This window comes from Lagenorhynchus albirostris, chromosome 1, assembly GCF_949774975.1.
Source record: "Lagenorhynchus albirostris chromosome 1, mLagAlb1.1, whole genome shotgun sequence".
Lineage (NCBI taxonomy): Eukaryota > Metazoa > Chordata > Mammalia > Artiodactyla > Delphinidae > Lagenorhynchus > Lagenorhynchus albirostris.
The window spans coordinates 101,625,738-101,652,350 of NC_083095.1; positions in this window are offsets into that span (position 1 = coordinate 101,625,738).

Below are 26,613 nucleotides of genomic sequence, written 5' to 3' on the forward strand. Positions count from 1 at the left end.
ACCCATGGAATGGGTACCATGCAATATGACTTCAAAGGCTCTGCGTTTGCTCACCGAACCTCACTAATCCTATCACTGCTGCATTTATGCTGCTGTACACACGCTTGATTCTCTTTTGGAGACATGTAAATCCATAGGTTTTAAGATTCTTACTAGTCAGGTATATCCTTAGGCGTTTAATATGGGGTGTTGAGTCCACTTCGTTGAGGAAGGAGTAGCTCTTGTCTATTACATATTTGGCTTATGGAACGGTATCTGTGCTAATTTCAATCTCTGGTTTTATGCAGCACCCCAACTCACCTTTCCCCTTAAGCAAGCATAAGTTGGTTTTCTACATTTGAGACCCTGTTCTGTTTTGTAATTCAGTTCCTGTGTAGCCAAGTTTACATTCCGTGTATTAGTGATACCTTCTGATATTTCTTTTTCTGTGTGACTTATTTCTCTTAGAATCATCGTACCTGAGTCCACTCATTATGCTGCTACGGGTCTGATGACATAGATTTCATTGCTGAGTGATATTGCATTGTACGTAAATACCACAAATTCTTTATTCATTTTTCGCTTTCTGTGATATTGAACTTGTACCATAAACGAGGTTCTTGTAAACAGAGCCGTCCCAAACTTTGGGGTGGCTGTGTCTTTTTGATTTTAATTTCCCTAAGCTATAGGAGCATAAGTGGAAGTGCCCTAGGCTCTGTTGCTTTGTTTTTTAGATGTTTCAGGAAACACCATACACTTCTCCAGAGTGGCTGTTGGCAATTGACATCCTGCCCATCAGCATAACAAGGCTCCCAGTTCTCCATGGCCTGTCCTGCCTTTCTGGATTTTACACTTTTTTCAGATGGCCCTTTTGCCCGTTGGGCAGTGAGACTTCATTGTAGTGCAGATTTCCTTTGCAAGCTTGCTTGGTTGGCCAAAAAGTGTGTATGCGTTTTCACCTGAATATATTCAGGAAAAAACGCATACGCCCTTTTTGGCCAAGTGCATCATTGTGGACGTTCTGCCTCTTTTCCTATGCTTTTCATGCAATTCCTGTGTACCTCCTGAAATCGGTTTCCTGCAATTCTGCCCCGCTTTCAAGTGCTCTTGGCAGCCTTACTTCAATATATTTTTGGACGATAGCTGTCATTTATAACTCTGCAGGTTTGTGAATGACAGGGCCCCTGAGATCCTTTCTTCAACTCTCTTTATTGTGAGCTGGCCGCAACACCGCAGGATTGCTTCAGGCCCTAGTGTGGTTCTCGGACGGCAAGCTGACCCTTTGGTTAATTCCTCTTCCTGGTGGGAAATGAGAGTTAAATTTGCCCGTCCAGACACCTCCAGCTAGTCTCTCATTGGTTCTCCCTATTCCTGTCCATTTCCCACAGAAATTGCAAACTGGGCCAAACAGGAGGTTAAAGGCACTGACTCTCCAAGTGGGGAGAGTGTTAGTAAAGCGTCTGGAATGTTGCACCCGAGTACCAGGGGACGAAAACTGAGACACATTTGAACACGTTTCCCGATCACATGGTGGATCATACTCTGGGTTCCACATGCATGTTTTAGCTGAAGGAAGAATCCCTTACCTGGAGAGTTGTGTCCCATGGAATGGGTACCATGCAATATGACTTCAAATGGTCTGCATTTGCTCACTGAAACTCACCAATCCTATCACTGCTGCGTTTATGCTGCTGTACACATGCTTGATTCCTTTTCGGAGACATATAAATCCATAGGTTTTAAGATTCTTACTATTCAGGTATATTTTTAGGCGTTTAATATGGGGTGTTGAGTCCACTTCGTTGAGCAAGGAGTAGCTCTTGTCTATTACATATTTGGCTTATGGAACGGTATCTGTGCTAATTTCAATATCTGGTTTTATGCAGCACCCCAACTCACCTTTCCCCTTAAGCAAACATATGTTGGTTTTCTACATTTGAGACCCTGTTCTGATTTGTAATTCAGTTCCTGTGTAGCCAAGTTTACATTCCGTGTATTAGTGATATCTTATGATGTTTCTCTTTCTGTGTGACTTATTTCACTTAGAATCATTGTATCTGAATCCACTCATTATGGTGCTACGGGCCTGATGACATAGATTTCATTGCTGAGTGATATTGCATTGTACGTAAATACCACAAATTCTTTATTCATTTTTCGCTTTCTGTGATATTGAACTTGTACCATAAACGAGGAACATGTAAACAGAGCCGTCCCAAACATTGGGGTGGCTGTGTCTTTTTGATTTGAATTTCCCTAAGCTATAGGAGCATAAGTGGAAGTGCCCTAGGCTCTGTTGCTTTGTTTTTTAGATGTTTCAGGAAACACCATACATTTCTCCAGAGTGGCTGTTGGCAATTTACATCCCGCCCATCAGCATAACAAGGCTCCCAGTTCTCCATGGCCTGTCCTGCCTTTCTGGATTTTACACTTTTTGCAGATGGCCCTTTTGACCAGGGAGCAGTGAGACTTCATTGTAGTGCAGATTTCCTTTGCAAGCTTGCTTGGTTGGCCAAAAAGGGCGTATGCGTTTTTTCCTGAATATATTCAGGAAAAAACGCATACGCCATTTTTGGCCAAGTGCATCATTGTGGACGTTCTGCCTCTTTTGCTATGCTTTTCATGCAATTCCAGTCTACCTCCTGAAATCGGTTTCCTGCAATTCTGCCCCGCTTTCAAGTCCTCTTGGCAGCCTTACTTCAATATATTTTTGGACGATAGCTGTCATTTATAACTCTGCAGGTTTGTGAATGACAGTGCCCCTGAGCTCCTTTGTTCAACTCGCTTTCTTGTGAGCTGGCCGCAACACCGCAAGATTGATTCAGGCCCTAGTGTGGTTCCGGCACGGCAAGCTGAGCCTTTGGTTAATTCCTCTTCCTGGTGGGAAATGAGAGTTAAATTTTCACGTCCAGACACCTCCAGCTAGTCTCTCATTGGTTCTCCCTATTCCTGTTCATTTCCCGCAGAAATTGCAAACTGGGCCAAACAGGACGTTAAAGGCACTGACTCTCCAAGTGGGGAGAGTGTTAGTAAAGCGTCTGGAATGTTGCACCCGAGTACCAGGGGACGAAAACTGAGACACATTTGAACACGTTTCCCGATCACACGGTGGATCATACTCTGGGTTCCACATGCATGTTTTAGCTGAAGGAAGAATCCCTTAAACCTGGAGAGTTGAGACCCATGGAATGGGTACCATGCAATATGACTTCAAAGGCTCTGCATTTGCTCACCGAATCTCACAAATCCTATCACTGCTGCGTTTATGCTGCTGTACACACGCTTGATTCTCTTTTGGAGACATGTAAATCCATAGGTTTTAAGATTCTTACTAGTCAGGTATATTATTAGGCGTTTAATATGGGGTGTTGAGTCCACTTCGTTGAGCAAGGAGTAGCTCTTGTCTATTACATATTTGGCTTATGGAATGGTATCTGTGCTAATTTCAATCTCTGGTTTTATGCAGCACCCCAACTCACCTTTCCCTTAAGCAAGCATAAGTTGGTTTTCTAATTTGAGACCCTGTTTTGTTTTGTAATTCAGTTCCTGTGTAGCCAAGTTTACATTCCGTGTATTAGTGATACCTTATGATATTTCTTTTTCTGTGTGACATATTTCTCTTAGAATCATCGTACCTGAATCCACTCATTATGCTGCTACGGGCCTGATGACATAGATTTCATTGCTGAGTGATATTGCATTGTACGTAAGTACCACAAATTCTTTATTCATTTTTCGCTTTCTGTGATAATGAACTTGTACCATAAACGAGGTTCTTGTAAACAGAGCCATCCCAAATTTTGGGGTGGCTGTGTCTTTTTGATTTTAATTTCCCTAAGCTATAGGAGCATAAGTGGAAGTGCCCTAGGCTCTGTTGCTTTGTTTTTTAGATGTTTCAGGAAACACCATACACTTCTCCAGAGTGGCTGTTGGCAATTTACATCCCGCCCATCAGCATAACAAGGCTCCCAATTCTCCATGGCCTGTCCTGTCTTTCTGGATTTTACACTTCTTTCAGATGGCCCTTTTGCCGGTGGGGCAGTGAGACTTCATTGTAGTGCAGATTTCCTTTGCAAGCTTGCTTGGTTGGCCAAAAAGGGCGTATGCGTTTTTTCCTGAATATATTCAGGAAAAAACGCATACGCCCTTTTTGGCCAAGTGCATCATTGTGGACGTTCTGCCTCTTTTCCTATGCTTTTCATGCAATTCCAGTCTACCTCCTGAAATCGGGTTCCTGCAATTCTGCCCCGCTTTCAAGTCCTCTTGGCAGCCTTACTTCAATATATTTTTGGATGATAGCTGTCATTTATAACTCTGCAGGTTTGTGAATGACAGGGCCCCTGAGATCCTTTCTTCAACTCTCTTTATTGTGAGCTGGTCGCAACACCGCAGGATTGCTTCAGGCCCTAGTGTGGTTCCGGCATGGCAAGCTGAGCCTTTGGTGAATTCCTCTTCTTGGTGGGAAATGAGAGTTAAATTTTCACGTCCAGACACCTCCAGCTAGTCTCTCATTGGTTCTCCCTATTCCTGTTCATTTCCCGCAGAAATTGCAAACTGGGCCAAACAGGACGTTAAGGCACTGACTCTCCAAGTGGGGAGAGTGTAAGTAAAGCGTCTGGAATGTTGCACCCGAGTAGCAGGGGATGAAAACTGAGACACATTTGAACACGTTTCCCGATCACACGTTGGATCATACTCTGGGTGCCACATGCATGTTTTAGCTGAAGGAGGAATCCCTTAAACCTGGAGAGCTGTGACCCATGGAATGGGTACCATGCAATATGACTTCAAAGGGTCTGCATTTGCTCACCGAAACTCACCAATCCTATCACTGCTGCGTTTATGCTGCTGTGCACAGGTTTGATTCCTTTTCGGAGACATATAAATCCATAGGTTTTAAGATTCTTACTAGTCAGGTATATTCTTAGGCGTTTAATATGGTGTGTTGAGTCCACTTCGTTGAGCAAGGAGTAGCTCTTGTCTATTACATATTTGGCTTATGTAACGGTATCTCTGCTAATTTCAATCTCTTGTTTTACGCAGCACCACAACTCACCTTTCCCCTTAAGTAAGCATAAGTTGGTTTTCTACATTTGAGACCCTGTTCTGTTTTGTAATTCAGTTCCTGTGTAGCCAAGTTTACATTCCGTGTATTAGTGATATCTTATGATGTTTCTTTTTCTGTGTGACTTATTTCACTTAGAATCATCGTACCTGAATCCACTCATTAGGCTGCTACGGGCCTGATGACATAGATTTCATTGCTGAGTGATATTGCATTGTACGTAAATACCACAAATTCTTTATTCATTTTTCGCTTTCTGTGATATTGAACTTGTACCATAAACGAGGATCTTGTAAACAGAGCCGTCCCAAACGTTGGGGTGGCTGTGTCTTTTTGATTTGAATTTCCCTAAGCTATAGGAGCATAAGTGGAAGTGCCCTAGGCTCTGTTGCTTTGTTTTTTAGATGTTTCAGGAAACACCATACATTTCTCCAGAGTGGCTGTTGGCAATTTACATCCCGCCCATCAGCATAACAAGGCTCCCAGTTCTCCATGGCCTGTCCTGCCTTTCTGGATTTTACACTTTTTGCAGATGGCCCTTTTGACCAGAAGGCAGTGAGACTTCATTGTAGTGCAGATTTCCTTTGCAAGCTTGCTTGGTTGGCCAAAAAGGGCGTATGCGTTTTTTCCTGAATATATTCAGGAAAAAACGCATACGCCCTTTTTGGCCAAGTGCATCATTGTGGACGTTCTGCCTCTTTTCCTATGCTTTTCATGCAATTCCAGTCTACCTCCTGAAATCGGTTTCCTGCAATTCTGCCCCGCTTTCAACTCCTCTTGGCTGCCTTACTTCAATATATTTTTGGACGATAGCTGTCATTTATAACTCTGCAGGTTTGTGAATGACAGGGCCCCTGAGATCCTTTCTTCAACTCTCTTTATTGTGAGCTGGCCGCAACACCGCAGGATTGCTTCAGGCCCTAGTGTGGTTCCAGCACGGCAAGCTGAGCCTTTGGTTAATTCCTCTTCCTGGTGGGAAATGAGAGTTAAATTTGCACGTCCAGACACCTCCAGCTAGTCTCTCATTGGTTCTCCCTATTCCTGTTCATTTCCCGCAGAAATTGCAAACTGGGCCAAACAGGACGTTAAAGGCACTGACTCTCCAAGTGGGGAGAGTGTTAGTAAAGCGTCTGGAATGTTGCACCCGAGTACCAGGGGACGAAAACTGAGACACATTTGAACACGTTTCCCGATCACACGGTGGATCATACTCTGGGTTCCACATGCATGTTTTAGCTGAAGGAAGAATCCCTTAAACCTGGAGAGTTGAGACCCATGGAATGGGTACCATGCAATATGACTTCAAAGGCTCTGCATTTGCTCACCGAATCTCACAAATCCTATCACTGCTGCGTTTATGCTGCTGTACACACGCTTGATTCTCTTTTGGAGACATGTAAATCCATAGGTTTTAAGATTCTTACTAGTCAGGTATATTATTAGGCGTTTAATATGGGGTGTTGAGTCCACTTCGTTGAGCAAGGAGTAGCTCTTGTCTATTACATATTTGGCTTATGGAATGGTATCTGTGCTAATTTCAATCTCTGGTTTTATGCAGCACCCCAACTCACCTTTCCCTTAAGCAAGCATAAGTTGGTTTTCTAATTTGAGACCCTGTTTTGTTTTGTAATTCAGTTCCTGTGTAGCCAAGTTTACATTCCGTGTATTAGTGATACCTTATGATATTTCTTTTTCTGTGTGACATATTTCTCTTAGAATCATCGTACCTGAATCCACTCATTATGCTGCTACGGGCCTGATGACATAGATTTCATTGCTGAGTGATATTGCATTGTACATAAGTACCACAAATTCTTTATTCATTTTTCGCTTTCTGTGATAATGAACTTGTACCATAAACGAGGTTCTTGTAAACAGAGCCATCCCAAATTTTGGGGTGGCTGTGTCTTTTTGATTTTAATTTCCCTAAGCTATAGGAGCATAAGTGGAAGTGCCCTAGGCTCTGTTGCTTTGTTTTTTAGATGTTTCAGGAAACACCATACACTTCTCCAGAGTGGCTGTTGGCAATTTACATCCCGCCCATCAGCATAACAAGGCTCCCAATTCTCCATGGCCTGTCCTGTCTTTCTGGATTTTACACTTCTTTCAGATGGCCCTTTTGCCGGTGGGGCAGTGAGACTTCATTGTAGTGCAGATTTCCTTTGCAAGCTTGCTTGGTTGGCCAAAAAGGGCGTATGCGTTTTTTCCTGAATATATTCAGGAAAAAACGCATACGCCCTTTTTGGCCAAGTGCATCATTGTGGACGTTCTGCCTCTTTTCCTATGCTTTTCATGCAATTCCAGTCTACCTCCTGAAATCGGTTTCCTGCAATTCTGCCCCGCTTTCAAGTCCTCTTGGCAGCCTTACTTCAATATATTTTTGGACGATAGCTGTCATTTATAACTCTGCAGGTTTGTGAATGACAGGGCCCCTGAGATCCTTTCTTCAACTCTCTTTATTGTGAGCTGGCCGCAACACCGCAGGATTGCTTCAGGCCCTAGTGTGGTTCCAGCACGGCAAGCTGAGCCTTTGGTTAATTCCTCTTCCTGGTGGGAAATGAGAGTTAAATTTGCACGTCCAGACACCTCCAGCTAGTCTCTCATTGGTTCTCCCTATTCCTGTTCATTTCCCGCAGAAATTGCAAACTGGGCCAAACAGGACGTTAAAGGCACTGACTCTCCAAGTGGGGAGAGTGTTAGTAAAGCGTCTGGAATGTTGCACCCGAGTACCAGGGGACGAAAACTGAGACACATTTGAACACGTTTCCCGATCACACGGTGGATCATACTCTGGGTTCCACATGCATGTTTTAGCTGAAGGAAGAATCCCTTAAACCTGGAGAGTTGAGACCCATGGAATGGGTACCATGCAATATGACTTCAAAGGCTCTGCATTTGCTCACCGAATCTCACAAATCCTATCACTGCTGCGTTTATGCTGCTGTACACACGCTTGATTCTCTTTTGGAGACATGTAAATCCATAGGTTTTAAGATTCTTACTAGTCAGGTATATTATTAGGCGTTTAATATGGGGTGTTGAGTCCACTTCGTTGAGCAAGGAGTAGCTCTTGTCTATTACATATTTGGCTTATGGAATGGTATCTGTGCTAATTTCAATCTCTGGTTTTATGCAGCACCCCAACTCACCTTTCCCTTAAGCAAGCATAAGTTGGTTTTCTAATTTGAGACCCTGTTTTGTTTTGTAATTCAGTTCCTGTGTAGCCAAGTTTACATTCCGTGTATTAGTGATACCTTATGATATTTCTTTTTCTGTGTGACATATTTCTCTTAGAATCATCGTACCTGAATCCACTCATTATGCTGCTACGGGCCTGATGACATAGATTTCATTGCTGAGTGATATTGCATTGTACATAAGTACCACAAATTCTTTATTCATTTTTCGCTTTCTGTGATAATGAACTTGTACCATAAACGAGGTTCTTGTAAACAGAGCCATCCCAAATTTTGGGGTGGCTGTGTCTTTTTGATTTTAATTTCCCTAAGCTATAGGAGCATAAGTGGAAGTGCCCTAGGCTCTGTTGCTTTGTTTTTTAGATGTTTCAGGAAACACCATACACTTCTCCAGAGTGGCTGTTGGCAATTTACATCCCGCCCATCAGCATAACAAGGCTCCCAATTCTCCATGGCCTGTCCTGTCTTTCTGGATTTTACACTTCTTTCAGATGGCCCTTTTGCCGGTGGGGCAGTGAGACTTCATTGTAGTGCAGATTTCCTTTGCAAGCTTGCTTGGTTGGCCAAAAAGGGCGTATGCGTTTTTTCCTGAATATATTCAGGAAAAAACGCATACGCCCTTTTTGGCCAAGTGCATCATTGTGGACGTTCTGCCTCTTTTCCTATGCTTTTCATGCAATTCCAGTCTACCTCCTGAAATCGGGTTCCTGCAATTCTGCCCCGCTTTCAAGTCCTCTTGGCAGCCTTACTTCAATATATTTTTGGATGATAGCTGTCATTTATAACTCTGCAGGTTTGTGAATGACAGGGCCCCTGAGATCCTTTCTTCAACTCTCTTTATTGTGAGCTGGCCGCAACACCGCAGGATTGCTTCAGGCCCTAGTGTGGTTCCGGCATGGCAAGCTGAGCCTTTGGTGAATTCCTCTTCTTGGTGGGAAATGAGAGTTAAATTTTCACGTCCAGACACCTCCAGCTAGTCTCTCATTGGTTCTCCCTATTCCTGTTCATTTCCCGCAGAAATTGCAAACTGGGCCAAACAGGACGTTAAGGCACTGACTCTCCAAGTGGGGAGAGTGTAAGTAAAGCGTCTGGAATGTTGCACCCGAGTAGCAGGGGATGAAAACTGAGACACATTTGAACACGTTTCCCGATCACACGTTGGATCATACTCTGGGTGCCACATGCATGTTTTAGCTGAAGGAGGAATCCCTTAAACCTGGAGAGCTGTGACCCATGGAATGGGTACCATGCAATATGACTTCAAAGGGTCTGCATTTGCTCACCGAAACTCACCAATCCTATCACTGCTGCGTTTATGCTGCTGTGCACAGGTTTGATTCCTTTTCGGAGACATATAAATCCATAGGTTTTAAGATTCTTACTAGTCAGGTATATTCTTAGGCGTTTAATATGGTGTGTTGAGTCCACTTCGTTGAGCAAGGAGTAGCTCTTGTCTATTACATATTTGGCTTATGTAACGGTATCTCTGCTAATTTCAATCTCTTGTTTTACGCAGCACCACAACTCACCTTTCCCCTTAAGTAAGCATAAGTTGGTTTTCTACATTTGAGACCCTGTTCTGTTTTGTAATTCAGTTCCTGTGTAGCCAAGTTTACATTCCGTGTATTAGTGATATCTTATGATGTTTCTTTTTCTGTGTGACTTATTTCACTTAGAATCATCGTACCTGAATCCACTCATTAGGCTGCTACGGGCCTGATGACATAGATTTCATTGCTGAGTGATATTGCATTGTACGTAAATACCACAAATTCTTTATTCATTTTTCGCTTTCTGTGATATTGAACTTGTACCATAAACGAGGATCTTGTAAACAGAGCCGTCCCAAACGTTGGGGTGGCTGTGTCTTTTTGATTTGAATTTCCCTAAGCTATAGGAGCATAAGTGGAAGTGCCCTAGGCTCTGTTGCTTTGTTTTTTAGATGTTTCAGGAAACACCATACATTTCTCCAGAGTGGCTGTTGGCAATTTACATCCCGCCCATCAGCATAACAAGGCTCCCAGTTCTCCATGGCCTGTCCTGCCTTTCTGGATTTTACACTTTTTGCAGATGGCCCTTTTGACCAGAAGGCAGTGAGACTTCATTGTAGTGCAGATTTCCTTTGCAAGCTTGCTTGGTTGGCCAAAAAGGGCGTATGCGTTTTTTCCTGAATATATTCAGGAAAAAACGCATACGCCCTTTTTGGCCAAGTGCATCATTGTGGACGTTCTGCCTCTTTTCCTATGCTTTTCATGCAATTCCAGTCTACCTCCTGAAATCGGTTTCCTGCAATTCTGCCCCGCTTTCAACTCCTCTTGGCTGCCTTACTTCAATATATTTTTGGACGATAGCTGTCATTTATAACTCTGCAGGTTTGTGAATGACAGGGCCCCTGAGATCCTTTCTTCAACTCTCTTTATTGTGAGCTGGCCGCAACACCGCAGGATTGCTTCAGGCCCTAGTGTGGTTCCAGCACGGCAAGCTGAGCCTTTGGTTAATTCCTCTTCCTGGTGGGAAATGAGAGTTAAATTTGCACGTCCAGACACCTCCAGCTAGTCTCTCATTGGTTCTCCCTATTCCTGTTCATTTCCCGCAGAAATTGCAAACTGGGCCAAACAGGACGTTAAAGGCACTGACTCTCCAAGTGGGGAGAGTGTTAGTAAAGCGTCTGGAATGTTGCACCCGAGTACCAGGGGACGAAAACTGAGACACATTTGAACACGTTTCCCGATCACACGGTGGATCATACTCTGGGTTCCACATGCATGTTTTAGCTGAAGGAAGAATCCCTTAAACCTGGAGAGTTGAGACCCATGGAATGGGTACCATGCAATATGACTTCAAAGGCTCTGCATTTGCTCACCGAATCTCACAAATCCTATCACTGCTGCGTTTATGCTGCTGTACACACGCTTGATTCTCTTTTGGAGACATGTAAATCCATAGGTTTTAAGATTCTTACTAGTCAGGTATATTATTAGGCGTTTAATATGGGGTGTTGAGTCCACTTCGTTGAGCAAGGAGTAGCTCTTGTCTATTACATATTTGGCTTATGGAATGGTATCTGTGCTAATTTCAATCTCTGGTTTTATGCAGCACCCCAACTCACCTTTCCCTTAAGCAAGCATAAGTTGGTTTTCTAATTTGAGACCCTGTTTTGTTTTGTAATTCAGTTCCTGTGTAGCCAAGTTTACATTCCGTGTATTAGTGATACCTTATGATATTTCTTTTTCTGTGTGACATATTTCTCTTAGAATCATCGTACCTGAATCCACTCATTATGCTGCTACGGGCCTGATGACATAGATTTCATTGCTGAGTGATATTGCATTGTACATAAGTACCACAAATTCTTTATTCATTTTTCGCTTTCTGTGATAATGAACTTGTACCATAAACGAGGTTCTTGTAAACAGAGCCATCCCAAATTTTGGGGTGGCTGTGTCTTTTTGATTTGAATTTCCCTAAGCTATAGGAGCATAAGTGGAAGTGCCCTAGGCTCTGTTGCTTTGTTTTTTAGATGTTTCAGGAAACACCATACACTTCTCCAGAGTGGCTGTTGGCAATTTACATCCCGCCCATCAGCATAACAAGGCTCCCAATTCTCCATGGCCTGTCCTGTCTTTCTGGATTTTACACTTCTTTCAGATGGCCCTTTTGCCGGTGGGGCAGTGAGACTTCATTGTAGTGCAGATTTCCTTTGCAAGCTTGCTTGGTTGGCCAAAAAGGGCGTATGCGTTTTTTCCTGAATATATTCAGGAAAAAACGCATACGCCCTTTTTGGCCAAGTGCATCATTGTGGACGTTCTGCCTCTTTTCCTATGCTTTTCATGCAATTCCAGTCTACCTCCTGAAATCGGGTTCCTGCAATTCTGCCCCGCTTTCAAGTCCTCTTGGCAGCCTTACTTCAATATATTTTTGGATGATAGCTGTCATTTATAACTCTGCAGGTTTGTGAATGACAGGGCCCCTGAGATCCTTTCTTCAACTCTCTTTATTGTGAGCTGGCCGCAACACCGCAGGATTGCTTCAGGCCCTAGTGTGGTTCCGGCATGGCAAGCTGAGCCTTTGGTGAATTCCTCTTCTTGGTGGGAAATGAGAGTTAAATTTTCACGTCCAGACACCTCCAGCTAGTCTCTCATTGGTTCTCCCTATTCCTGTTCATTTCCCGCAGAAATTGCAAACTGGGCCAAACAGGACGTTAAGGCACTGACTCTCCAAGTGGGGAGAGTGTAAGTAAAGCGTCTGGAATGTTGCACCCGAGTAGCAGGGGATGAAAACTGAGACACATTTGAACACGTTTCCCGATCACACGTTGGATCATACTCTGGGTGCCACATGCATGTTTTAGCTGAAGGAGGAATCCCTTAAACCTGGAGAGCTGTGACCCATGGAATGGGTACCATGCAATATGACTTCAAAGGGTCTGCATTTGCTCACCGAAACTCACCAATCCTATCACTGCTGCGTTTATGCTGCTGTGCACAGGTTTGATTCCTTTTCGGAGACATATAAATCCATAGGTTTTAAGATTCTTACTAGTCAGGTATATTCTTAGGCGTTTAATATGGTGTGTTGAGTCCACTTCGTTGAGCAAGGAGTAGCTCTTGTCTATTACATATTTGGCTTATGTAACGGTATCTCTGCTAATTTCAATCTCTTGTTTTACGCAGCACCACAACTCACCTTTCCCCTTAAGTAAGCATAAGTTGGTTTTCTACATTTGAGACCCTGTTCTGTTTTGTAATTCAGTTCCTGTGTAGCCAAGTTTACATTCCGTGTATTAGTGATATCTTATGATGTTTCTTTTTCTGTGTGACTTATTTCACTTAGAATCATCGTACCTGAATCCACTCATTAGGCTGCTACGGGCCTGATGACATAGATTTCATTGCTGAGTGATATTGCATTTTACGTAAATACCACAAATTCTTTATTCATTTTTCGCTTTCTGTGATATTGAACTTGTACCATAAACGAGGATCTTGTAAACAGAGCCGTCCCAAACGTTGGGGTGGCTGTGTCTTTTTGATTTGAATTTCCCTAAGCTATAGGAGCATAAGTGGAAGTGCCCTAGGCTCTGTTGCTTTGTTTTTTAGATGTTTCAGGAAACACCATACATTTCTCCAGAGTGGCTGTTGGCAATTTACATCCCGCCCATCAGCATAACAAGGCTCCCAGTTCTCCATGGCCTGTCCTGCCTTTCTGGATTTTACACTTTTTGCAGATGGCCCTTTTGACCAGAAGGCAGTGAGACATCATTGTAGTGCAGATTTCCTTTGCAAGCTTGCTTGGTTGGCCAAAAAGGGCGTATGCGTTTTTTCCTGAATATATTCAGGAAAAAACGCATACGCCCTTTTTGGCCAAGTGCATCATTGTGGACGTTCTGCCTCTTTTCCTATGCTTTTCATGCAATTCCAGTCTACCTCCTGAAATCGGTTTCCTGCAATTCTGCCCCGCTTTCAAGTCCTCTTGGCAGCCTTACTTCAATATATTTTTGGACGATAGCTGTCATTTATAACTCTGCAGGTTTGTGAATGACAGGGCCCCTGAGATCCTTTCTTCAACTCTCTTTATTGTGAGCTGGCCGCAACACCGCAGGATTGCTTCAGGCCCTAGTGTGGTTCCAGCACGGCAAGCTGAGCCTTTGGTTAATTCCTCTTCCTGGTGGGAAATGAGAGTTAAATTTGCACGTCCAGACACCTCCAGCTAGTCTCTCATTGGTTCTCCCTATTCCTGTTCATTTCCCGCAGAAATTGCAAACTGGGCCAAACAGGACGTTAAAGGCACTGACTCTCCAAGTGGGGAGAGTGTTAGTAAAGCGTCTGGAATGTTGCACCCGAGTACCAGGGGACGAAAACTGAGACACATTTGAACACGTTTCCCGATCACACGGTGGATCATACTCTGGGTTCCACATGCATGTTTTAGCTGAAGGAAGAATCCCTTAAACCTGGAGAGTTGAGACCCATGGAATGGGTACCATGCAATATGACTTCAAAGGCTCTGCATTTGCTCACCGAACCTCACTAATCCTATCACTGCTGCGTTTATGCTGCTGTACACACGCTTGATTCTCTTTTGGAGACATGTAAATCCATAGGTTTTAAGATTCTAACTAGTCAGGTATATCCTTAGGCGTTTAATATGGGGTGTTGAGTCCACTTCGTTGAGCAAGGAGTAGCTCTTGTCTATTACATATTTGGCTTATGGAATGGTATCTGTGCTAATTTCAATCTCTGGTTTTATGCAGCACCCCAACTCACCTTTCCCCTTAAGCAAGCATAAGTTGGTTTTCTAATTTGAGACCCTGTTTTGTTTTGTAATTCAGTTCCTGTGTAGCCAAGTTTACATTCCGTGTATTAGTGATACCTTATGATATTTCTTTTTCTGTGTGACATATTTCTCTTAGAATCATCGTACCTGAATCCACTCATTATGCTGCTACGGGCCTGATGACATAGATTTCATTGCTGAGTGATATTGCATTGTACGTAAGTACCACAAATTCTTTATTCATTTTTCGCTTTCTGTGATAATGAACTTGTACCATAAACGAGGTTCTTGTAAACAGAGCCATCCCAAATTTTGGGGTGGCTGTGTCTTTTTGATTTTAATTTCCCTAAGCTATAGGAGCATAAGTGGAAGTGCCCTAGGCTCTGTTGCTTTGTTTTTTAGATGTTTCAGGAAACACCATACACTTCTCCAGAGTGGCTGTTGGCAATTTACATCCCGCCCATCAGCATAACAAGGCTCCCAATTCTCCATGGCCTGTCCTGTCTTTCTGGATTTTACACTTCTTTCAGATGGCCCTTTTGCCGGTGGGGCAGTGAGACTTCATTGTAGTGCAGATTTCCTTTGCAAGCTTGCTTGGTTGGCCAAAAAGGGCGTATGCGTTTTTTCCTGAATATATTCAGGAAAAAACGCATACGCCCTTTTTGGCCAAGTGCATCATTGTGGACGTTCTGCCTCTTTTCCTATGCTTTTCATGCAATTCCAGTCTACCTCCTGAAATCGGGTTCCTGCAATTCTGCCCCGCTTTCAAGTCCTCTTGGCAGCCTTACTTCAATATATTTTTGGATGATAGCTGTCATTTATAACTCTGCAGGTTTGTGAATGACAGGGCCCCTGAGATCCTTTCTTCAACTCTCTTTATTGTGAGCTGGTCGCAACACCGCAGGATTGCTTCAGGCCCTAGTGTGGTTCCGGCATGGCAAGCTGAGCCTTTGGTGAATTCCTCTTCTTGGTGGGAAATGAGAGTTAAATTTTCACGTCCAGACACCTCCAGCTAGTCTCTCATTGGTTCTCCCTATTCCTGTTCATTTCCCGCAGAAATTGCAAACTGGGCCAAACAGGACGTTAAGGCACTGACTCTCCAAGTGGGGAGAGTGTAAGTAAAGCGTCTGGAATGTTGCACCCGAGTAGCAGGGGATGAAAACTGAGACACATTTGAACACGTTTCCCGATCACACGTTGGATCATACTCTGGGTGCCACATGCATGTTTTAGCTGAAGGAGGAATCCCTTAAACCTGGAGAGCTGTGACCCATGGAATGGGTACCATGCAATATGACTTCAAAGGGTCTGCATTTGCTCACCGAAACTCACCAATCCTATCACTGCTGCGTTTATGCTGCTGTGCACAGGTTTGATTCCTTTTCGGAGACATATAAATCCATAGGTTTTAAGATTCTTACTAGTCAGGTATATTCTTAGGCGTTTAATATGGTGTGTTGAGTCCACTTCGTTGAGCAAGGAGTAGCTCTTGTCTATTACATATTTGGCTTATGTAACGGTATCTCTGCTAATTTCAATCTCTTGTTTTACGCAGCACCACAACTCACCTTTCCCCTTAAGTAAGCATAAGTTGGTTTTCTACATTTGAGACCCTGTTCTGCTTTGTAATTCAGTTCCTGTGTAGCCAAGTTTACATTCCGTGTATTAGTGATATCTTATGATGTTTCTTTTTCTGTGTGACTTATTTCACTTAGAATCATCGTACCTGAATCCACTCATTAGGCTGCTACGGGCCTGATGACATAGATTTCATTGCTGAGTGATATTGCATTGTACGTAAATACCACAAATTCTTTATTCATTTTTCGCTTTCTGTGATATTGAACTTGTACCATAAACGAGGATCTTGTAAACAGAGCCGTCCCAAACGTTGGGGTGGCTGTGTCTTTTTGGTTTGAATTTCCCTAAGCTATAGGAGCATAAGTGGAAGTGCCCTAGGCTCTGTTGCTTTGTGTTTTAGATGTTTCAGGAAACACCATACACTTCTCCAGAGTGGCTGTTGGCAATTTACATCCCGCCCATCAGCATAACAAGGCTCCCAGTTCTCCATGGCCTGTCCTGCCTTTCTGGATTTTACACTTTTTGCAGATGGCCCTTTTGACCAGAAGGCAGTGAGACTTCATTGTAGTGCAGATTTCCTTTGCAAGCTTGCTTGGTTGGCCAAAAAGGGCGTATGCGTTTTTTCCTGAATATATTCAGGAAAAAACGCATACGCCCTTTTTGGCCAAGTGCATCATTGTGGACGTTCTGCCTCTTTTCCTATGCTTTTCATGCAATTCCAGTCTACCTCCTGAAATCGGTTTCCTGCAATTCTGCCCCGCTTTCAAGTCCTCTTGGCAGCCTTACTTCAATATATTTTTGGACGATAGCTGTCATTTATAACTCTGCAGGTTTGTGAATGACAGGGCCCCTGAGATCCTTTCTTCAACTCTCTTTATTGTGAGCTGGCCGCAACACCGCAGGATTGCTTCAGGCCCTAGTGTGGTTCCAGCACGGCAAGCTGAGCCTTTGGTTAATTCCTCTTCCTGGTGGGAAATGAGAGTTAAATTTGCACGTCCAGACACCTCCAGCTAGTCTCTCATTGGTTCTCCCTATTCCTGTTCATTTCCCGCAGAAATTGCAAACTGGGCCAAACAGGACGTTAAAGGCACTGACTCTCCAAGTGGGGAGAGTGTTAGTAAAGCGTCTGGAATGTTGCACCCGAGTACCAGGGGACGAAAACTGAGACACATTTGAACACGTTTCCCGATCACACGGTGGATCATACTCTGGGTTCCACATGCATGTTTTAGCTGAAGGAAGAATCCCTTAAACCTGGAGAGTTGAGACCCATGGAATGGGTACCATGCAATATGACTTCAAAGGCTCTGCATTTGCTCACCGAATCTCACAAATCCTATCACTGCTGCGTTTATGCTGCTGTACACACGCTTGATTCTCTTTTGGAGACATGTAAATCCATAGGTTTTAAGATTCTTACTAGTCAGGTATATTATTAGGCGTTTAATATGGGGTGTTGAGTCCACTTCGTTGAGCAAGGAGTAGCTCTTGTCTATTACATATTTGGCTTATGGAATGGTATCTGTGCTAATTTCAATCTCTGGTTTTATGCAGCACCCCAACTCACCTTTCCCTTAAGCAAGCATAAGTTGGTTTTCTAATTTGAGACCCTGTTTTGTTTTGTAATTCAGTTCCTGTGTAGCCAAGTTTACATTCCGTGTATTAGTGATACCTTATGATATTTCTTTTTCTGTGTGACATATTTCTCTTAGAATCATCGTACCTGAATCCACTCATTATGCTGCTACGGGCCTGATGACATAGATTTCATTGCTGAGTGATATTGCATTGTACGTAAGTACCACAAATTCTTTATTCATTTTTCGCTTTCTGTGATAATGAACTTGTACCATAAACGAGGTTCTTGTAAACAGAGCCATCCCAAATTTTGGGGTGGCTGTGTCTTTTTGATTTTAATTTCCCTAAGCTATAGGAGCATAAGTGGAAGTGCCCTAGGCTCTGTTGCTTTGTTTTTTAGATGTTTCAGGAAACACCATACACTTCTCCAGAGTGGCTGTTGGCAATTTACATCCCGCCCATCAGCATAACAAGGCTCCCAATTCTCCATGGCCTGTCCTGTCTTTCTGGATTTTACACTTCTTTCAGATGGCCCTTTTGCCGGTGGGGCAGTGAGACTTCATTGTAGTGCAGATTTCCTTTGCAAGCTTGCTTGGTTGGCCAAAAAGGGCGTATGCGTTTTTTCCTGAATATATTCAGGAAAAAACGCATACGCCCTTTTTGGCCAAGTGCATCATTGTGGACGTTCTGCCTCTTTTCCTATGCTTTTCATGCAATTCCAGTCTACCTCCTGAAATCGGGTTCCTGCAATTCTGCCCCGCTTTCAAGTCCTCTTGGCAGCCTTACTTCAATATATTTTTGGATGATAGCTGTCATTTATAACTCTGCAGGTTTGTGAATGACAGGGCCCCTGAGATCCTTTCTTCAACTCTCTTTATTGTGAGCTGGCCGCAACACCGCAGGATTGCTTCAGGCCCTAGTGTGGTTCCGGCATGGCAAGCTGAGCCTTTGGTGAATTCCTCTTCTTGGTGGGAAATGAGAGTTAAATTTTCACGTCCAGACACCTCCAGCTAGTCTCTCATTGGTTCTCCCTATTCCTGATCATTTCCCGCAGAAATTGCAAACTGGGCCAAACAGGACGTTAAGGCACTGACTCTCCAAGTGGGGAGAGTGTAAGTAAAGCGTCTGGAATGTTGCACCCGAGTAGCAGGGGATGAAAACTGAGACACATTTGAACACGTTTCCCGATCACACGTTGGTTCATACTCTGGGTGCCACATGCATGTTTTAGCTGAAGGAGGAATCCCTTAAACCTGGAGAGCTGTGATCCATGGAATGGGTACCATGCAATATGACTTCAAAGGGTCTGCATTTGCTCACCGAAACTCACCAATCCTATCACTGCTGCGTTTATGCTGCTGTGCACAGGTTTGATTCCTTTTCGGAGACATATAAATCCATAGGTTTTAAGATTCTTACTAGTCAGGTATATTCTTAGGCGTTTAATATGGTGTGTTGAGTCCACTTCGTTGAGCAAGGAGTAGCTCTTGTCTATTACATATTTGGCTTATGGAACGGTATCTCTGCTAATTTCAATCTCTTGTTTTACGCAGCACCACAACTCACCTTTCCCCTTAAGTAAGCATAAGTTGGTTTTCTACATTTGAGACCCTGTTCTGTTTTGTAATTCAGTTCCTGTGTAGCCAAGTTTACATTCCGTGTATTAGTGATATCTTATGATGTTTCTTTTTCTGTGTGACTTATTTCACTTAGAATCATCGTACCTGAATCCACTCATTAGGCTGCTACGGGCCTGATGACATAGATTTCATTGCTGAGTGATATTGCATTCTACGTAAATACCACAAATTCTTTATTCATTTTTCGCTTTCTGTGATATTGAACTTGTACCGTAAACGAGGATCTTGTAAACAGAGCCGTGCCAAACGTTGGGGTGGCTGTGTCTTTTTGATTTGAATTTCCCTAAGCTATAGGAGCATAAGTGGAAGTGCCCTAGGCTCTGTTGCTTTGTTTTTCAGATGTTTCAGGAAACACCATACATTTCTCCAGAGTGGCTGTTGGCAATTTACATCCCGCCCATCAGCATAACAAGGCTCCCAGTTCTCCATGGCCTGTCCTGCCTTTCTGGATTTTACACTTTTTGCAGATGGCCCTTTTGACCAGAAGGCAGTGAGACTTCATTGTAGTGCAGATTTCCTTTGCACGCTTGCTTGGTTGGCCAAAAAGGGCGTATGCGTTTTTTCCTGAATATATTCAGGAAAAAACGCATACGCCCTTTTTGGCCAAGTGCATCATTGTGGACGTTCTGCCTCTTTTCCTATGCTTTTCATGCAATTCCAGTCTACCTCCTGAAATCGGTTTCCTGCAATTCTGCCCCGCTTTCAAGTCCTCTTGGCAGCCTTACTTCAATATATTTTTGGACGATAGCTGTCATTTATAACTCTGCAGGTTTGTGAATGACAGTGCCCCTGAGCTCCTTTCTTCAACTCTCTTTATTGTGAGCTGGCCGCAACACCGCAGGATTGCTTCAGGCCCTAGTGTGGTTCCGGCACGGCAAGCTGAGCCTTTGGTTAATTCCTCTTCCTGGTGGGAAATGAGAGTTAAATTTGCACGTCCAGACACCTCCAGCTAGTCTCTCATTGGTTCTCCCTATTCCTGTTCATTTCCCGCAGAAATTGCAAACTGGGCCAAACAGGAGGTTAAAGGCACTGACTCACCAAGTGGGGAGAGTGTTAGTAAAGCGTCTGGAATGTTGCACCCGAGTACCAGGGGACGAAAACTGAGACACATTTGAACACGTTTCCCAATCACATGGTGGATCATACTCTGGGTTCCACATGCATGTTTTAGCTGAAGGTACAATTCCTTAAACCTGGAGAGTTGAGACCCATGGAATGGGTACCATGCAATATGACTTCAAAGGGTCTGTATTTGCTCAGAACCTCACTAATCCTATCACTGCTGCGTTTATGCTGCTGTACACATGCTTGATTCTCTTTCGGAGACATGTAAATCCATAGGTTTTAAGATTCTTACTAGTCAGGTATATTCTTAGGCGTTTAATATGGTGTGTTGAGTCCACTTCGTTGAGGAAGGAGTAGCTCTTGTCTATTACATATTTGGCTTATGGAATGGTATCTGTGCTAATTTCAATCTCTGGTTTTATGCAGCACCCCAACTCACCTTTCCCCTTAAGCAAGCATAAGTTGGTTTTCTACATTTGAGACCCTGTTCTGTTTTGTAATTCAGTTCCTGGGTAGCCAAGTTTACATTCCGTGTATTAGTGATACCTTATGATATTTCTTTTTCTGTGTGACTTATTTCTCTTAGAATCATCGTACCTGTGTCCACTCATTATGCTGCTACGGGTCTGATGACATAGATTTCATTGCTGAGTGATATTGCATTGTACGTAAGTACCACAAATTCTTTATTCATTTTTCGCTTTCTGTGATATTGAACTTGTACCATAAACGAGGTTCTTGTAAACAGAGCCGTCCCAAACTTTGGGGTGGCTGTGTCTTTTTTATTTTAATTTCCCTAAGCTATAGGACCATAAGTGGAAGTGCCCTAGGCTCTGTTGCTTTGTTTTTTAGATGTTTCAGGAAACACCATACAGTTCTCCAGAGTGGCTGTTGGCAATTTACATCCCGCCCATCAGCATAACAAGGCTCCCAATTCTCCATGGCCTGTCCTGCCTTTCTGGATTTTACACTTTTTGCAGATGGCCCTTTTGCCCGTGGGGCAGTGAGACTTCATTGTAGTGCAGATTTCCTTTGCAAGCTTGCTTGGTTGGCCAAAAAGGGCGTATGCGTTTTCTCCTGAATATATTCAGGAAAAAACGCATATGCCCTTTTTGGCCAAGTGCATCATTGTGGACGTTCTGCCTCTTTTCCTATGCTTTTCATGCAATTCCAGTCTACCTCCTGAAATCTGTTTCCTGCAATTCTGCCCCGCTTTCAAGTCCTCTTGGCAGCCTTACTTCAATATATTTTTGGACGATAGCTGTCATTTATAACTCTTCAGGTTTGTGAATGACAGGGCCCCTGAGAACCTTTCTTCAACTCTCTTTATTGTGAGCTGGCCGCAACACCGCAGGATTGCTTCAGGCCCTAGTGTGGTTCCCGGACGGCAAGCTGAGCCTTTGGTTAATTCCTCTTCCTGGTGGGAAATGAGAGTTAAATTTGCCCATCCAGACACCTCCAGCTAGTCTCTCATTGGTTCTCCCTATTCATGTTCATTTCCCACAGAAATTGCAAACTGGGCCAAACAGGAGGTTAAAGGCACTCACTCTCCAAGTGGGGAGAGTGTTAGTAAAGCGTCTGGAATGTTGCACCCGAGTACCAGGGGACGAAAACTGAGACACATTTGAACACGTTTCCCGATCACACGGTGGATCATACTCTGGGTTCCACATGCATGTTTTAGCTGAAGGAGGAATCCCTTAAACCTGGAGAGTTGTGACCCATGGAATGGGTACCATGCAATATGACTTCAAAGGGTCTGCATTTGCTCACCAAAACTCACCAATCCTATCACTGCTGCGTTTATGCTGCTGTACACACGCTTGATTCCTTTTCGGAGACATATAAATCCATAGGTTTTAAGATTCTTACTATTCAGGTATATTTTTAGGCGTTTAATATGGGGTGTTGAGTCCACTTCGTTGAGCAAGGAGTAGCTCTTGTCTATTACATATTTGGCTTATGGAACGGTATCTGTGCTAATTTCAATCTCTGGTTTTATGCAGCACCCCAACTCACCTTTCCCCTTAAGCAAGCATAAGCTGGTTTTCTACATTTGAGACCCTGTTCTGTTTTGTAATTCAGTTCCTGGGTAGCCAAGTTTACATTCCGTGTATTAGTGATATCTTATGATGTTTCTTTTTCTGTGTGACTTATTTCACTTAGAATCATTGTATCTGAATCCACTCATTATGGTGCTACGGGCCTGATGACATAGATTTCATTGCTGAGTGATATTGCATTGTACGTAAATACCACAAATTCTTTATTCATTTTTCGCTTTCTGTGATATTGAACTTGTACCGTAAACGAGGATCTTGTAAACAGAGCCGTCCCAAACGTTGGGGTGGCTGTGTCTTTTTGATTTGAATTTCCCTAAGCTATAGGAGCATAAGTGGAAGTGCCCTAGGCTCTGTTGCTTTGTTTTTTAGATGTTTCAGGAAACACCATACATTTCTCCAGAGTGGCTGTTGGCAATTTACATCCCGCCCATCAGCATAACAAGGCTCCCAGTTCTCCATGGCCTGTCCTGCCTTTCTGGATTTTACACTTTTTTCAGATGGCCCTTTTGACCAGAAGGCAGTGAGACTTCATAGTAGTGCAGATTTCCTTTGCAAGCTTGCTTGGTTGGCCAAAAAGGGCGTATGCGTTTTTCCCTGAATATATTCAGGAAAAAACGCATAGGCCCTTTTTGGCCAAGTGCATCATTGTGGACGTTCTGCCTCTTTTCCTATGCTTTTCATGCAATTCCAGTCTACCTCCTGAAATCGGTTTCCTGCAATTCTGCCCCGCTTTCAAGTCCTCTTGGCAGCCTTACTTCCATATATTTTTGGACGATAGCTGTCATTTATAACTCTGCAGGTTTGTGAATGACAGTGCCCCTGAGATCCTTTCTTCAACTCTCTTTATTGTGAGCTGGCTGCAACATCGCAGGATTGCTTCAGGCCCTAGTGTGGTTCCGGCACGGCAAGATGAGCCTTTGGTTAATTCCTCTTCCTGGTGTGAAATGAGAGTTAAATTTGCACGTCCAGACACCTCCAGCTAGTCTCTCATTGGTTCTCCCTATTCCTGTTCATTTCCCGCAGAAATTGCAAACTGGGCCAAACAGGCCGTTAAAGGCACTGACTCTCCAAGTGGGGAGAGTGTTAGTAAAGCGTCTGGAATGTTGCACCCGAGTACCAGGGGACGAAAACTGAGACACATTTGAACACGTTTCCCGATCACATGGTGGATCATAATCTGGGTTCCAAATGCATGTTTTAGCTGAAGGAAGAATCCCTTACCTGGAGAGTTGTGACCCATGGAATGGGTACCATGCAATATGACTTCAAAGGGTCTGCATTTGCTCACTGAAACTCACCAATCCTATCACTGCTGCGTTTATGTTGCTGTACACACGCTTGATTCCTTTTCGGAGACATATAAATCCATAGGTTTTAAGATTCTTACTATTCAGGTATATTTTTAGGGGTTTAATATGGGGTGTTGAGTCCACTTCGTTGAGCAAGGAGTAGTTGTTGTCTATTACATATTTGGCTTATGGAACGGTATCTGTGTTAATTTCAATATCTGGTTTTATGCAGCACCCCAACTCACCTTTCCCCTTAAGCAAGCATAAGTTGGTTTTCTACATTTGAGACCCTGTTCTGTTTTGTAATTCAGGTCCAGTGTAGCCAAGTTTACATTCCGTGTATTAGTGATATCTTATGATGTTTCTTTTTCTGTGTGACTTATTTCACTTAGAATCATTGTATCTGAATCCACTCATTATGCTGCTACGGGCCTGATGACATAGATTTCATTGCTGAGTGATATTGCATTGTACGTAAATACCACAAATTCTTTATTCATTTTTCGCTTTCTGTGATATTGAACTTGTACCGTAAACGAGGATCTTGTAAACAGAGCCGTCCCAAACGTTGGGGTGGCTGTGTCTTTTTGATTTGAATTTCCCTAAGCTATAGGAGCATAAGTGGAAGTGCCCTAGGCTCTGTTGCTTTGTTTTTTAGATGTTTCAGGAAACACCATACAGTTCTCCAGAGTGGCTGTTGGCAATTTACATCCCGCCCATCAGCATAACAAGGCTCCCTGTTCTCCATGGCCTGTCCTGCCTTTCTGGATTTTACACTTTTTTCAGATGGCCCTTTTGCCCGTGGGGCAGTGAGACTTCATTGTAGTGCAGATTTCCTTTGCAAGCTTGCTTGATTGGCCAAAAAGGGCGTATGCGTTTTTTCCTGAATATATTCAGGAAAAAACGCATACGCACTTTTTGGCCAAGTGCATCATTGTGGACGTTCTGCCTCTTTTCCTATGCTTTTCATGCAATTCCAGTCTACCTCCTGAAATCTGTTTCCTGCAATTCTGCCCCGCTTTCAAGTCCTCTTGGCAGCCTTACTTCAATATATTTTTGGACGATAGCTGTCATTTATAACTCTGCATTTTTGTGAATGACAGGGCCCCTGAGATCCTTTCTTTAACTCTCTTTATTGTGAGCTGGCCGCAACACCGCAGGATTGCTTCAGGCCCTAGTGTGGTTCCCGGACGGCAAGCTGAGCCTTTGGTTAATTCCTCTTCCTGGTGGGAAATGAGAGTTAAATTTGCCCGTCCAGACACCTCCAGCTAGTCTCTCATTGGTTCTCCCTATTCCTGTTCATTTCCCACAGAAATTGCAAACTGGGCCAAACAGGAGGTTAAAGGCACTCACTCTCCAAGTGGGGAGAGTGTTAGTAAAGCGTCTGGAATGTTGCACCCGAGTACCAGGGGACGAAAACTGAGACACATTTGAACACGTTTCCCGATCACACGGTGGATCATACTCTGGGTTCCACATGCATGTTTTAGCTGAAGGAGGAATCCCTTAAACCTGGAGAGTTGTGACCCATGGAATGGGTACCATGCAATATGACTTCAAAGGGTCTGCATTTGCTCACCAAAACTCACCAATCCTCACTGCTGCGTTTATGCTGCTGTACACATGCTTGATTCCTTTTCGGAGACATATAAATCCATAGGTTTTAAGATTCTTACTATTCAGGTATATTTTTAGGCGTTTAATATGGGGTGTTGAGTCCACTTCGTTGAGCAAGGAGTAGCTCTTGTCTATTACATATTTGGCTTATGGAACGGTATCTGTGCTAATTTCAATCTCTTGTTTTATGCAGCACCCCAACTCACCTTTCCCCTTAAGCAAGCATCAGCTGGTTTTCTACATTTGAGACCCTGTTCTGTTTTGTAATTCAGTTCCTGTGTAGCCAAGTTTACATTCCGTGTATTAGTGATATCTTATGATGTTTCTTTTTCTGTGTGACTTATTTCACTTAGAATCATTGTATCTGAATCCACTCATTATGGTGCTACGGGCCTGATGACATAGATTTCATTGCTGAGTGATATTGCATTGTACGTAAATACCACAAATTCTTTATTCATTTTTCGCTTTCTGTGATATTGAACTTGTACCGTAAACGAGGATCTTGTAAACAGAGCCGTCCCAAACGTTGGGGTGGCTGTGTCTTTTTGATTTGAATTTCCCTAAGCTATAGGAGCATAAGTGGAAGTGCCCTAGGCTCTGTTGCTTTGTTTTTTAGATGTTTCAGGAAACACCATACAGTTCTCCAGAGTGGCTGTTGGCAATTTACATCCCGCCCATCAGCATAACAAGGCTCCCTGTTCTCCATGGCCTGTCCTGCCTTTCTGGATTTTACACTTTTTTCAGATGGCCCTTTTGCCCGTGGGGCAGTGAGACTTCATTGTAGTGCAGATTTCCTTTGCAAGCTTGCTTGATTGGCCAAAAAGGGCGTATGCGTTTTTTCCTGAATATATTCAGGAAAAAACGCATACGCACTTTTTGGCCAAGTGCATCATTGTGGACGTTCTGCCTCTTTTCCTATGCTTTTCATGCAATTCCAGTCTACCTCCTGAAATCGGTTTCCTGCAATTCTGCCCCGCTTTCAAGTCCTCTTGGCAGCCTTACTTCAATATATTTTTGGACGATAGCTGTCATTTATAACTCTGCAGGTTTGTGAATGACAGGGCCCCTGAGATCCTTTCTTCAACTCTCTTTATTGTGAGCTGGCCGCAACACCGCAGGATTGCTTCAGGCCCTAGTGTGGTTCCCGGACGGCAAGCTGAGCCTTTGGTTAATTCCTCTTCCTGGTGGGAAATGAGAGTTAAATTTGCCCGTCCAGACACCTCCAGCTAGTCTCTCATTGGTTCTCCCTATTCCTGTTCA